Source organism: Ruditapes philippinarum, unplaced genomic scaffold, assembly GCF_026571515.1.
Source record: "Ruditapes philippinarum isolate M1 unplaced genomic scaffold, ASM2657151v2 ctg837_1_1_1_1, whole genome shotgun sequence".
Lineage (NCBI taxonomy): Eukaryota > Metazoa > Mollusca > Bivalvia > Venerida > Veneridae > Ruditapes > Ruditapes philippinarum.
Genome location: NW_026863278.1, coordinates 78,450 through 94,009, shown reverse-complemented (window position 1 = coordinate 94,009; position 15,560 = coordinate 78,450). Strand labels below are relative to the sequence as shown.

The 15,560-nt window shown below is 31.4% G+C and overlaps 1 long non-coding RNA gene across 1 annotated transcript; it reads right to left on the bottom strand.

Annotated features, from left to right (window-relative positions):
- Positions 1 to 148: 148 nt before the first annotated feature.
- On the bottom strand, positions 149 to 1,988 carry LOC132721687 (uncharacterized). Its single transcript, XR_009624498.1, has 3 exons — positions 1,876 to 1,988; positions 414 to 535; positions 149 to 189 (listed from the first exon to the last, which is right to left on the bottom strand). It is a non-coding gene; the product is annotated as an uncharacterized LOC132721687 (long non-coding RNA).
- Between the last annotated feature and the right edge of the window lie 13,572 nt (positions 1,989 to 15,560).

Genomic DNA, 15,560 nt, shown 5'->3' with positions numbered 1-15,560 from the left:
TCAATCGACCAATAAATCAATCAATCGGTAAATCGATCGGTCAATCAATCAATAAATATTAACCAATCGATCAATCAATCAAATCATAAAAAAGAAATTAAAAAAGAAATGAATTAAGAAAATGAAGTAGATAAATAAAATCAGTCACTTGTCAGATTCTGCCCACATCTCTATGTCAATTTTCAAACTCTGAAAACATTATGAAACATAATACAATATGACATTTAATATTATTGACATTATCTACATGATATGATGATGAATCATTAGTTTAATATAATACCTGTATATAATATTTGCTCATGTTTTATGACGTATGTATATGTTTGTACATGTATGTATATAGAAAGGATTTAGCTCACTACATTGTATATAAATCGGTGTGGACAGATACCATGATAATTAAATATTACCTCATTGAAGTTAATGGTCATCTCTTGTCTGCGTTCCATCAAATCATTTAAATTAGGTATCTTTATCGTCTGAGTGGAGAGAGTATCATCAGATATGTAATCTGAATCCATTAAGGATACTTCTGAAAATGATATTCCAAAAACGTATAATAAAATAGATAAGAAACATGTTTATCTGATTCTTATTAAAGTAAATTCACAACGTTAAACATGCAATTATAGATAGAAATGCAAAATTAAAATCTAAAAATAAAGCAATGTGCGAAAAGGGAATGATTTACAATATAAAATTACACATGTTAATCAATGTTACGATTAAGGTCCTCGCTGTCAATATAAGATAAGATAATATGATATAAAAAAATATGAAAAAAAACCCATGAGATAAAAATATATGATGAGATAGCATGATAATACATATGAAGATAATGATATATAAGATAACATGTCATAAGATTATGTCATATAAGATGAGACTGTAATAAAATAAAAGATGAAATAATATCTTATATTGATAATATAATAAAGAATAAATAATGTAACAATAAGAATATATCAAATAAGGTAAGAAATTGTCACCGTATAACATATAAAATAAGATAATATCAAATAAGATAAGAATTGTGTCACCGTATAACATAATACAGTAAGTTAATATCAAATAAGGTAAGAATTTTGCAGCCGTATAACACATAACAATAAGATAATATCAAATAAGGTAAGAATTTAGCGGCTGTTTAACATATAACAATAAGATACTATAAAATAAGGAATGGATATATTAAATAAGGTAAGAATTTTGTCACCGTATAACATTAAACAATAAGATAATAATAACCCATTTCTGCATGGGCATTTTGTGAAAATTGGCAGTTTTCATTGAAAAGCCTCTTGTAACAAGTTCAAATTGCTATGAACTATAAAAGATGCTTCAAAATTCATTAAAATTGGAACACATGTTGACTGTACCATAGCCTTTGTAACGGCATGCTAAATCCGAATTTTCTGTTACAATGGCAACGAAGAGACATCAAAAAATTGCCAAAAATCACTTTTTGCGTTGATGTTGTCCCTTCTATATGAAATAAGATAGAGTCAAAGGCTTTACAGCGTTGATAACACGTCACCTTCTGATCGACCTGAAGCAAATTTGACTATTTCACAAGTCCAAAATCTTTTTGCTCTTTTTAAAAGGGGATGGCGTCGAAAAGGTGATCACTTTTTTAACAACATTTTACAAACAAAAACAAGTGGTTGGGTCAAAATAGGGTCTTTTTATACTATTCAAGGCCTCAAAAGGGGAGGGGGTGAACAGCCGTGAAAAGACGTCTATATTATGACGAAATGGGTTAAATAAGAATTTTGTCACAGTATAACATATAACAATTAATAATCATGCCATTATATTTCAAGTATTGAACGAGGGTTATTCTTTTTTTTTCAACTGCTCTCAAATGTTTACCCATATTGTTTCCGTCAACGTATTTGAGGAAGAACCTGAAAGTCTCGTTTCAGATCGGTTCGTTTTCATTGTCGCAGGATTTGGTTTGTCTCCTAGGATTTGGAGCTCTTCTGACATTAAGCTTAACATATGTGTCCGGAGTATCCACTGAAATGAAAAGTTTTGTGCGCTTTAGAAAATAAAATAGTAAAACAACTGAACGTTTATTGACAACAAAACTTTAAACCTTCGAATTTAAAATTGATGTTTTACAACTGATACCAAAACACGCAAGTATTTATTTATAATGCTAACATGTTATTTTCTCTTTAGAAGTGAATTTTAGAGGTTAACGTTATAAGAAAACGTTTACCACATAACCACCTTTATATCTTGGTAATGATGCATGTATTTCATTTATCAATCCGTTTTGCTAAAGCCCTCACATTTTATTAAATCCCTCGTCATGATGGCTCTTACTTTAAATGCGTCCTTGAAATTATGCAGATGTTAATGTATGAAAAATGTACATTAACCTTCTAGCATAACATGCTATATAGCCTACAAAAATGCAAAAAAGGTGTCCCGAACGTCTGGCTATCTTTTGATATGCATGCATAAATGAAAAACTTCTATATTTGGCATTTTCAAAATATCAGAAGCCTATAACAAGATATACTCAAGGCACAAGGAAGACAAAGCTCTACTTACTCATATCTGACCAGCTTCCTATATTTCTAAAGAATTATGCAGTCCTTACTTAAATGTTACACTTCTTATCCGGAACCATGATCACGATTATGCTGTCTATCAACAATATCAGTAAATATTTGATCCTTCAGGTCTGGCTTTCATGCCAAAAATATACTTTTTCTTTAAAAATTCAAATTAAAAATGAAAATGTTTTCCTATAATGATTTTGGACCATTATTAAAACTCGTTTATATTTACTAATAAAGGACATGCCCCTCTTTTAATATCGAATAATGGCTACCTATTACTTTTAGTTTATAGAATTGACTGTTTTTGTGTTACGAAATATAAGGGTTATTCAAATGAATACAAATAATAAAGTCTGACAAAAAGAACCTACATAAACTATGAAGGTATCAATATGATAATTGTAATGTAAGAATAACTTTATTTACTAACCTCATAGAGTCCTACTGGACCTGATTCTTTATTACTATATTGTAAAAAACGAGTACACTTATAATGAACTAATTTATAAGCATAAAACTAATTGATAATAATAATAATAGTAATAAAGAATATTTTTTCATGTCGTATTTTATGCTTTTGTAAGTTTATGAAGAAACCAATTAAAGAATTAGCACAAACATCATGTAACGTTTCATGAAAGACTATCTCCATTTCTTTATATTATTCGTTATATTTTGATGAATTGTGTTAATATGTTAAATGTGACGTGACTTGTATGGTGTGTGTTCATATGCACTTAAATATGTCATTTTTTGTTAAAATATGAAAATAACACTTGAATTATGTATTTTCATAATTTTCAGTATTATATTGGTATTGTGAATCTAATCGCCAATTATGTGTGGCTAATAAATAATTTGACTTTTTTTAGTATAATTATGTAAACGACTTTTCTAGACTATAAATTTATATCATTTGCAATCTACGAAAATGTTGGAATAAGTTCATCGTGAGTATAGAGCAATATATACAACAGCTCCGAATAAAAGAAAATTACAGAAAACGACCAGAATAGTTAGAAATATAAAAAAAGTAAAAGTCAAGAAGAAAAATTAAATCAGAACGAAAACAGAAAAACGATAAAAAGCAGGCATTAGAGCAACAACAATGAAAATAACAACAACAGCAGCAGCGACAACAACAACTACAAAAACAACAAAAAAATGACCAGATCAAGAAAAAATAGCAAAAAAAAAAAAAACCAGAAACAAATTTATAATATATTATGCAGAACATGTCCAGGAAAAGAGCAAAATAGTCAATAACAGAAGAACAATAGAACAACAACAGAACACCAACAAAAGACACGGCAGGATAGAAAAGAACAAAAAAGAAACAAGCATAATAAAAGATCAAGACCGGGACAAGGACGATACCAAAAGACAAAGTTATTGAAAAGTGATAATATCTGAAAATAATCAGGTCGGTTTAAGACAGTCATTTGTTTAAAAGTTTATACAATAAGGATAGTATCTAGCTTAAAGGCCCATTATGCCACGGAAATATATTTATTTTTTTATTTCAAAAGCGTCCTATTATAGTTGCCAACAAAACCTGGATCATTGGTCATTGGTCATTGTGAACACCAAAAGTTCATATTTAACTCGTGGCTGCGCCACTCGTGAAATATACCTTTTGGTGCTCACTCGGTGAAATATATTCCGATCTTACACTGAACTAAACAAATATCCTCTATATATATTAATATTCTTCTTTCAACATTCCCAGGAATGAACAAGTGTGTGAATATTTTTCTGCAACTACAATATTACATATGTTGAAAAGGAAAGGGCCGCAAGAAAGAATCAACTCACAAAACACCAAAAATAAGTACCAGTGAACTTAGAGATACATAATAGTTCAGTTTTGTTTAATTTTTCTAAACCTCCTTTATGACCTCTATCGCACGTATATATCTTAATTTAGCTAAAAGAACACATTTGTAGAAACATGAAAATTTCACAGGATAAAGTCAAGTTTTTCACCTTTTCATGACCGATCTCAGAGCACCGGTAAACATTGTCCCAGAAAAAATGGCCCCAATAAGCGATTAATGTCACGGATCTATGACTAAAAATGATTCAATATATGCCATTAGCAACATTTGATCATATTTCAACTGTGTAGATAATTAATTACCAATCTATTACGATAACATTTAGGCATGATTCTTGTACTTAAGGCTGTAACACCACTTAAGTAAAAATGTATATATGTATATAATTATTCTTATGAAACAATTTCATAACATCCAATAATATGTTAAATATCTACTGCAAATGTTAATATGCATTATATGTGATAATTAAAATCTATGGATTCATTTCTTATTGAAAACTTTAGACTTAAGACTTTATCGAAAATATATTTCTAATAACCTCCCTATATTAACACAAAATGCAAATTCGGTAAATGCTTTTTGAACGTATTGGTATTATGTTTTATATATTTTCTTATATATTATATAGTAATGTGTCTGCGCTCAGATAACCGTTAATGACCACATTGTTCATGACAATAGTCTTTCTGAATTTTCTAGATTAGTTCATCAGACCATCGATATTTACGTGCCAACAAAGTTTAATAAAGAGCAAATATATCCCAAAATTATATGTACAACGTTATATCAAATAAATAAGACGAAGCCAAAAGTTGTTATCGACGTTAAGGTATAGACATAAGTTGTACATTAAATTGTAATGAACGAAAAGAATAAAAATCAGCGACATTCACTATTTAAGCACCCATTACATTTATTGGGCATGTTTGATAAATTTGTATTTGTAAATGAAATACCGTTTCATCTCACTTATCTAATTTTATTGAAAATTTATTTCTGCATTATAGGTGCAATATTGACTCCTATATGAGACTACCTATACATGCACACTTATAAGATTTTTAGACAGATAGTTCAAATTTAAACTAATAATGTCTTTTTAGTGCAATTGAGATTCAATGATTGCTAAAATTAAATCGCAATCAACATTTAATGCATGTCAGCATTTATAGAAAAGTACAATGTAAAAAACGTTTGTCGTTTGACATCATTACTAAATATCGAAAAAGAATTAAAAGGAGTGTTTGGACTTAATAAATGCCTACAAATATTGACACTAAAGACTGTAATAATCGGTGAAAAGTACAATGTCACTAAATTATAGGGTTTTCTGTTATGGTTGCATAATCCTTTTTCATTGTTTTGCACCGTATGTAAAGCGTTCGTAATTGAACTTATGTTTTTATAGTTCTTAAAATTATTTCTAGTTACGAGAGTTGATCAAATAATTTGATTTTTTGTATTAATTTTATTTGTTCAGATAATAAGATCAAATGCATAAAGTAGTTATATGTCGGCATTTTTTATTGTATCTGTAAAATTTGGGACGATATGTCCAATTGGTCTTTCATCGCAATCATTTTTGAATTGGTAAGTGCAATGGTACCGGCGCACGGTAACGACGTCAAGATGACGTTTCGACTTTGTAAGTCAGCGCTTTAAAAACTGTTGCACCAAGCGCACATGGATCTTTGTCATCTTCAGCTGGTTTCTCATAATGAGATGTCCCCTTATTTACGAAATGGTAGTTATGTGAATTGATATTTTTAGTCATTTTTAGGTACACATGGCCTAACAAAGACACACATGTAAAGACGGAATGAAACGGATCAAAGAAACTGTACCGTTACCTACTGCTCTCCTAGTCACACAAGTACCTCTGAGTTTGTACGAATGTGCAAACATTTTTGAGTTAACGTGCTTTTTCTTTCATCGTTATGTGGCTTTTTCCCACATAAACCAGGCAAATAACCACATAAACCAGTCGGTTTATAGGATTTTTTCCTTTTTTTAAACTAAGATTATGGACGGAATGAAGCTCATAGACCATTTGGTGTTTGCCCGGACTGACAGACAGACGTGCCAACATTAAGGGTTTATGTGCTTTTTCTTTGATGTTTATGAAGCACTTTTCCATATAAACCATTAAAATTGCACATAAACCAGTCGATTATGGGATTTCCTTATCTAACTAAGATTATGAACGGAATGAAGTTCATAGAACATTGGGTATTTGCCGGACTAACGGACGGACAGACGAATGAACGGACGACAGGAAGGAGGGTAAACCTAAAGTCCCCTCCGGTTATATCGGTAGGTGAATAAAGATCACATATGCATAAGGGATGGGAGCACTATATTCGAATCTCACTTTGTAAACATTTTTGTAGAGACCCCTACCCCAAAGTGGAGTATCATTTGAAAGGGCACTAGAAAGGGTTCCTTTAACCTCATGACATTAACAAAGACGTAATAGCACGTGATTACAGGAAGTTACGTCAAGCACAGGGAGTCATGGTTATACAAGTTTGCTTCTTAATAAATGAATATGAGAGGAGTCTTTTTGCAGCTGTGGAAGTTTTGTTTAATTGTTCAAATGGCTGGAAAGTAAGAATTTATGATTCTGCAGACAAAAGCAATATATCGGCTGTTTTCGTCAGTCTCCGATAAGAGAAGAAATAAATATGGTTCCAATATGGAAGCCAAAAAGTGCAACCTTTGTGATTACGTTTCATGACGTTAAGGTCGTAAGGGGTATTAGAAATAAAAATATTTAGTTTTTCTTATTGATCGGCATTTTAGGATTTTAGTCTATAACACCCATCATTTACCAATATTAACACACTGGCCAATAGCTTTTGCCCATCGCAGCGGCGGTGGATTATTCATCGCAGAAGCTGTGGATAAAACATGGCCGTTTGCTATTGTCAGTAAGTATATGACTGAATTTTGTTTTATGTTTTAATGTTTTACTAGAAACGCTTAGTAAGACTGGAGCCTACATATGTACTCCTTCAACTTATTACACGCACATGGGGCAATTTATTGCCGTTTATGCAAACACTTCTGTACAGTTTAACGCGGGGACGCCACTGTTGCCTAATTTTGGTTAAAACACGTACAAATGTGTGCAAAACGACTCCATAATGCAACAGCATCGCATCGTATGAATGATAATTTCACAAAATAACAATATTTTGGAAAATTTGGGAAATTATTATTGCCTGTTTATAAAATAAATGACACAAAATATTTTCAACGAAGACGGCGCTGGTTTCGATTGCAACGCAGTGCGAGACCCGATACCATTTATATATATTCTGAGGGTTATACTTGACGTAACACGCTTTTCAATTGAGTACAATTTTTACTTTAACATCATCTGAGAAACATGTTTATTTGGTGTTTAAAACGAAATTACTTATTATATATACGCTCGTATAGATGTCCGAGGTCCGCTTTCATTATATTTATACCTGAATAAACATATTGTAAAGGGTGATAGTACACATTTGTGCATTAAATGCAATTTTGTGTCAATTATACAAATATTTCAAATTGAAAAGTTTAAAGTGACAATAATTGGAAGATGTGGAAGATCAACAGAACATTGGTGTTACACAGACCAGTGATAAAGCTGAAAGTTCAGAGGTTGAACAAGACGATAGCGTGATGTAGCAACTGAAGAAGTGGTATGTATAGAAGAACATGTAGAGATCGATAAAGACGAAACAATACAAGACACCACAGAAAATACAGTAGAACAAGATAACATTGAAGAAAAAATCGAAGAAGTGGTTGTCAGACCAAATGTGAAGAAAGAAAGAACATAGCCAACAGAACCAACCCGATGTTGAGGGCGACACAGAAAGACACCTGAGAAATATGACGGATATGTCATGTTTGGAATGCACAGAAGAGCACTCGACAGGAAGCTTCATGCTCTTCGTGCTATCACATTTTCTTGAGTCCTAGACAATGTAGATGAAGATGTTGCGAAAAGGTTGTAGCTGTCATCCTGAAGTAGACTCACTTTTATGATATACTGTTGAACAATAAAGTGTATTTTACCATGTTTTTAATCTATTTCATGCAATGATATATCCTTTATCTATTAAGGTCAACAGCGAGGACGCAATTTTAGAAAGGGGGGAGGAAAAGTAAGAAATGTTCATTCTGTGTTTCTTTTTTATGTTTGACTGTATTCTTTCTTTACAGGTTTGTCTAAATTTCCTTTATTACAGGTTTGTCTGTATTCACATATGTGAGTGCATTATGTTACATGCTAAAATATATTTTGTAAATCATAATTAAATGGTACTATAGTCAAATAATGGTTTATCGTTGAGTTTATCGTAAAGGTTTATCGTGCGTGTTTGAAAATCGCGTCGTTTTCTTTAAAAAAAAGGAGAATATCGCTTGTTGTCTCACACAATGAACGTTATATTTACACAAGATATAAAAGTAAAATCAATTATTGTACAAAACAATAAATCATTTACATACTAAAGGTATAAATGTTTATTTGTTGATAATATTGTACGGGTAGAGAAGTTGTTAGTATTAGATGAAGCAGCATCATTGTAGTTACGTTGAACCATGACATTTTATGACATGATGTGCGACATAAGAGTACTTGACGACAAACATTATGATTAGACAATGACGGGAGGGGGTGTGGAGTGTGTAACCAGTTCGTGTTTTTGGTCTTTTCGTTTACCAGATATTTAAACTTTTTCGCATTTTATTTTTACAAAGTTGTATATTACTTCCCTTTGATTGTAAAATGATTCATGATTAATGATTATTCAAACATTTGGTTTCCCGCTGTTTTTAAACCAACAATTACTGTCATGTGACATTGTGATCACTCTTAGGTGAAATTTTCATGGTGACAAGTTGATTATCCATATATTTCATTATTTACATTTATCTCTATTTTAATAAATTGTTATTCCTGGACACTGAGGATTAAGGTTAGTTGGTTTTGTTTTGCTTCAGATTTGTATCTTCTGATTCACAAATGAGCAATGCTTTATTTAACTTAAGTCATTATTTGAGTTAACATGTATATTTGACATGTACATTGTAATCAAGATGGCCGTTATATATCTAATATATAATCTAATATATCTAGTAATTGGTGCAACCACTTTTTACTAACCTTTATTATTACAAATGTCATTTAACCATTTACAGTTAGAGCACTGTATGAGCCAGGAGAATAGATGAGCAGATGAGATTGTAATAGTTGTTTGTATACATGTATTTATGAAGATCGGATCCCAATTGGTTAATATGCTTTTCTCTACATTGTTTATATAAATTCATTTTAGGTTATTAATATCATTGTTCTTTACTTATTTTGACTTACGGCTAATGCTGACTTGACCAAATGGTTATTTAAAGTGTGACTATTAATATATTCATTGAAATCATTTATAAACCTACATGTATGATATCTTAATCTTTATTTATTGCAATATGTTATAATAGTTATTGCTTATTTACAGGGCTTTAAAATATATACAGAATAGAAGGAAATCAGACTTTGTTGTATTGAAACCCAGGTCTACCAAGTTATTGCTAGCTAGGACCAGTTAGGTCCACTCTTATTATTAGGGCAGGAGCCCACCTGGTGACATATACAAGAATAAAACAACATAACACGTAAGCTGTACTACAGTACAGTGATAATGATTTCTGTCCTGAATGGAAACACCTCGTATTCCCCCAAGAAAACCCCCAAAAAGATATGTCTCCTAGTCTCCATTCCCAAATAAATGAAAACATAAATATACATTTTTTTGACATATCTTTTAATTTATTCTTAATGATTTGCTCTTTGCTAAAGTATTACGTTTAAAGCTGCACAGAATTAGTTTTTGGTTCAGGATAAACTTTAATATAAGGCATAATATATATTGATAAAACTTAGTAATTATTTCATTTTTAATCTGAAACACAATGTATTGAAAAATAAATTGACTTACTTCTTGAAGTTAATATGAAGTATTAAATCATGTCTGTACGAGAATTACGAGTATGTAAAGCATCACTTAGGTTTATATAATAACGTAGTGCATTCTTTGGGTAATAGTTAGTCACGGTTTATAGCAGGGCCCACACGTTTAAAAGTATTTTTATTCCCCTGAAACGAAGTTTGGGAAGGGGGGGGGGTATATAGGAGTCACTCGGTGGTCCGTCAGTCGGTTGGTCGGTTGTTCGGTCGGTCGGTCCAGCCGTCCGTTGCATTTTCCTTGTCCGGAGCATAACTTGAAGACTAATGGATGGAATTAAATACAACTTAATACAATGGTCAAGCACATTGAGAGAAAGTGCAGTGCACAAGAACATTAACTCCATCTTCACTAATTACAGAGTTATTGCCCTTTGTTACTTTTCCTTGTCCGGAGCATAACATAAAAATTACTGGTTGGAATTCAAAACAACTTCATACAATGGTCAAGCACAATAAGGTGCAGTGCAGAAGAACCTTTACTCTTTCTAAAGTTTTACAGAGTTATTGCCCTTTGTTACTTTTGCATTGGTTTCTTGTCCGGAGCATAACTTGAAGACTAATTGTTTGAATTCAATTCAATTTCATACAATGATCAAGGACATTGAGAGGAAGTGCAGTGTACAAGAAAAATAACTCCATCTTGACTAATTACAGAGTTATTGCCCTTTGTTACTTTTCCTTGTCCGGAGCATAACTTGAAGACTAATGGTTCGAATTCAAAACAACTTCATACAATGGTTAAGCACAAAAAAGTGAAGTGCAGTGCATAAAAACCAAACCTCTTTCTAAAGTAATGCAGAGTTATTGACCTTTGTTTCTTTTCCTTTGCTTTTTTGTCCGGAGCATAACTTGAAGACTAATGGTTGGAATTCAATACAATTTCATACAATGATCACGGACATTGAGAGAAAGTGCAGTGCACAAGAACCATAACACCATCTTGACTAATTACAGAGTTATTGCCCTTTGTTACTTTTCCTTGTCCCCTTATAGTGCATAACTTGAAAATTAATGGTTGGAATTCAAAGAAACTTCATACAATTATCAAGGGCAGTGAGATGAAGTGCAGTGCACAATAACCATAACTCTATTTGATATAATTACAGTTATCGCCCTTTACTTTTTTGTCATCAAGAAGCATAACTCCTTTTGTAATTCATTAAAAATTCATTAGTGGTGAACCACATTGAAAGAAATTGCATCATATAAGAACCACAACTATCTTTAATTGCCCACAACCATAACTCTATTTAGTTCTTTTGCAAGGTATTCTGTTACTAGTAACTTCCTCATTTCGGAAGCAGTCTTGCGGTGGTATTAATCATATTTAGTGATAGTTCTAGTTTTTTTCTGTTTTGTCTGTGTTCGCGCGGCGTGTGTGCGCGCGCGTGTGTGTATTAAATATTGCTTCTAGTTCTCTCTCATTTAGATCATCATCTGGGTTACGTCTAACATTACTGCCTGCCCAGAACCATTAGTATTGCATTGAAGTCTACAATTTGTTTGACACGTTCGTTCTATTCTTATTTGAAAACATGGTACCAGTTTTACAGTTTTTATTCTTTTATTCAATTAGGCAACAAACCCATCCATACATGTTTCAAATGGTTAAAAATAACATTCACATAATAAGTCCAAAGTACGAACAAAAATAAATTACAAACATTGATAATTACTTTAGCTATATTACAATGATAAATTAATGCTTTTTAATGCATTGTTCTGATCCTCTTGATATTTTCATATTTATTTGACTTTGTATTCCACCCTAGCAATGATGATTATGACATACATGCTTGGCAATAGCAATAGTGTGGAGCAAAAAAAAAACCCGACAAATTGCACTTGTTATACATTATGCAGTCTGCATTTATAGTCAAACTAGTCCGCCGCCCGATTAGATTAATAGAGAGAGAGAGAACATCGAATTACAAACAAATTTTTATCATACATGTATTTAGTATGTACTCGTATTCTTTATTTCAAAATTTAAACTCTTTATGTAAGTAACAGACAGCAGATATGGCTTTATACAATGTAAGCCGGTGATATGGGGTGGTGTGTGTGTGTGTGGGGGGGCGTAGATGGTAGCTCGCATTTACCACTCCCGTTCATGAATCGTGAATAGCCTCAATCAAGCAGATCCCACAACAGGATTTTATATTCTTTTATTTTTCGTCGTAAAATAATATTCATGATAAGGTAAGTGTTTTTTTTATGCTCGTTTCAGTTTTTACAACAGGATGTTTCTTTTTTCTGAAAATATAGATTATTCTCAGTACTAATACATGTATATCTTATTGTGTAATGATTTCCTGGATTTCCCGAACACGTTATTTTATATTATACACATTATATATGTCAAGACGACCTCAGGTTACAAATATAGTAACTACATTGATATAAGATTAAAACTGCTTAATTTATTACGAAATTCATGGTGTTACAAAATAATGTATATTTATGACTGAGCACGATATTTCACAAGAACAGGACGGATGCAACTTAATCGCTCTAACATTGTTAACCGTGAAATAGCAACCGTGACTTGTTCCCCGAATAATGATTAAATCACTTACGAAGAATGGTATTTTTCTATAAAGGCACTCTTTAAAGGTAATGTTGCATGGGCGTATAATCTGATGGTTTAACCTAGAGCACGCAACAACAGTGATGCAATCCATCAGAATAGAACATACATGTAATTTTCAATTAACTAAATTCACCTTATATAAAATCTAAACATATTTTACCTTAAGGAAAAGAAATACATATAAAGTGACGTCACAACTCGAGCGATACAAAGTCACATACACGTAAATATCCATGTATATGATTATTTTTCTTTCATTGCTTCAATTGGAAATGTTTTGACAGAAAACGTACAGGTAAAGTAATGAGATTTGCAATGATTATTATTATTATACATCTTTTATAAAAGTATTTTAATATGATTTAACACATGAATCATGACACGGGAGTGAAAATAACCAATTTGTTATATACTAATAAATGGAATATTGAGAAGAATTAATGATATCAAATGCCTTTCTTAAAAGATGTCATAATGATAACGCAATATCGTTTCTTTTTTAAATTATAATTTTCTTTCTAGTCCATACAAATTATTTTTCCAGCCCATACATAAATGCCCGTGCCGTACAATACGAATGCTTATGATCGGACTAATTCAAGTCTACTACAAAATATTCAAATAGTTTAATTAGTGTGCATTAATTTATTTTCCAGCCCATACACGTGTTATGCAATACAGGTGCATATGAAGTCTGCTACAAAGTATTCAAATTATTTCATTAGTGAGCTTAAATGAACCCCAAACACCAACACATAAAATGATAAGAACATTTTCAAAAAAACGAAAAATAAAAAAGATGGATGTGAAAGTTATTGTATGTAATACAGTATGATGGACAAAAAAACAAGGACACCCCCACCCCAACAACAAACATAATAGTCTTTTGTGGGATCTATCAATTATAATTATCGTGAAGTACCAAAATCTAGTGCAAGGTCTCTCTAATGTTATAAATTCCTATCTGACATGCTCTTCGTCGTGCATAAGCTGTATTCTTATAGCCTTATCAGCAGATCTTTATTTAATTATTTCATCCGCAATCATAATTAAAAATGATGAAAAAAAAAACTTTGATTTTATCATTTCATTTAGGTGGGTTCAATACACTAATTTTAACATTCAATTATAAAAAGCAAATAGCGATGCAATACATTTTTTTAACAAATTCTTTATTATGCATGCACAATTGTGGTAATGAATGCATTTTAAAAGTGTAACAAACTCTACTCTCTCTCGCGTTAAATTAGCGTAAATGCTAGTAGTACATTTTTAAAATTGTTTATACACTATCGCACAAATTATTATTTTATTTACCATACACTACCAAATATTTTATTATAGTGCATTGTATAGAAATAAAGGTTGTACATTGATTTGAACAGAAATCTTGAAAAAGTTCATTTTTATACATTTTTGCAAATAAGAGTCGTGGCAAATCAGGCCTAATTGGTATACTGGAATACTCCTCAGGCAAATTAGCCAATTGCTAATGCAAAAAAAAAAAAATCATTGAAATGTTAAAATGTCGACCGATGTGAATATTTGTACCTATAGAATAAATAACTTTGTTATGCTTTGCAAATACAGTAGCGATTTGTTATTCTCTGAAGAAATAAATAAATAATGAAATAAATATTTTTCTTACCTTACAAAAAATGCCAACGGTTAATAAGGAAACGTTTTTGCTATCTTTTTGGCCGGATTTAAATGCACATTTTAATAATGACCTAGGTGCAGCTACGTTGATAAGAGAGGTGCAGACAGATTGTAAAATATTACACGTTTTATCTACTGATTAAATATTTTTAATTTACATTAAAAATCTCTTTTAAAGTGTGTCATATAAGTATAGGTCAGTGTTAAATAGTCAACATTAAAAAAAATTAAATTTGTTAAGAATGGGGCAGCTTATTTACTTTTTGAAACTTGATAAAATTGTCGATTTACTAGACTGATTAAATTTAGTCGATTCGTGTTATGATTCATTTGAAATTAAAATACTGCAATTGTATTGGGCAAGGGAAAAATATTTTCACACTAATAAAACCTATATACATCATGATGTTTGTCAAAACGAATAAGTAATGCAAACTGTGTTTAAAAAGGTTAGCCTTCACAAATCAATATAGAACGCTCGGATCGCAGGAGTCTAATGTTGAGTGGCAATATACGGAAACTTATCAGGGCATCCACTTGTCTTGAAGTTTCACGTCATGTCAACTTGTTTCTAATAAGCTTCCGTAGCAATATGATTTTGTAATAATTGTTTTCAATCTAATAATCTACTTTGCGTGGAAGATAAACAGAAAACCTTACACGTCCCACGGAAATTTCTAAAATCATTCTACAGAAATGCACGGATGCTTATCAGGGCCTACAGTTGATGAGATGTTTTGCGCTAAGTCGACTTATTTTTTTATTTGCATTGATAAGATGTTTAGATGTTTTTGCATTTCTCAATAAAATGTACTGACAAAGATGAGAAGTTTTTAGGCATTGCAACTAAATTTTTCTCGATATATTTG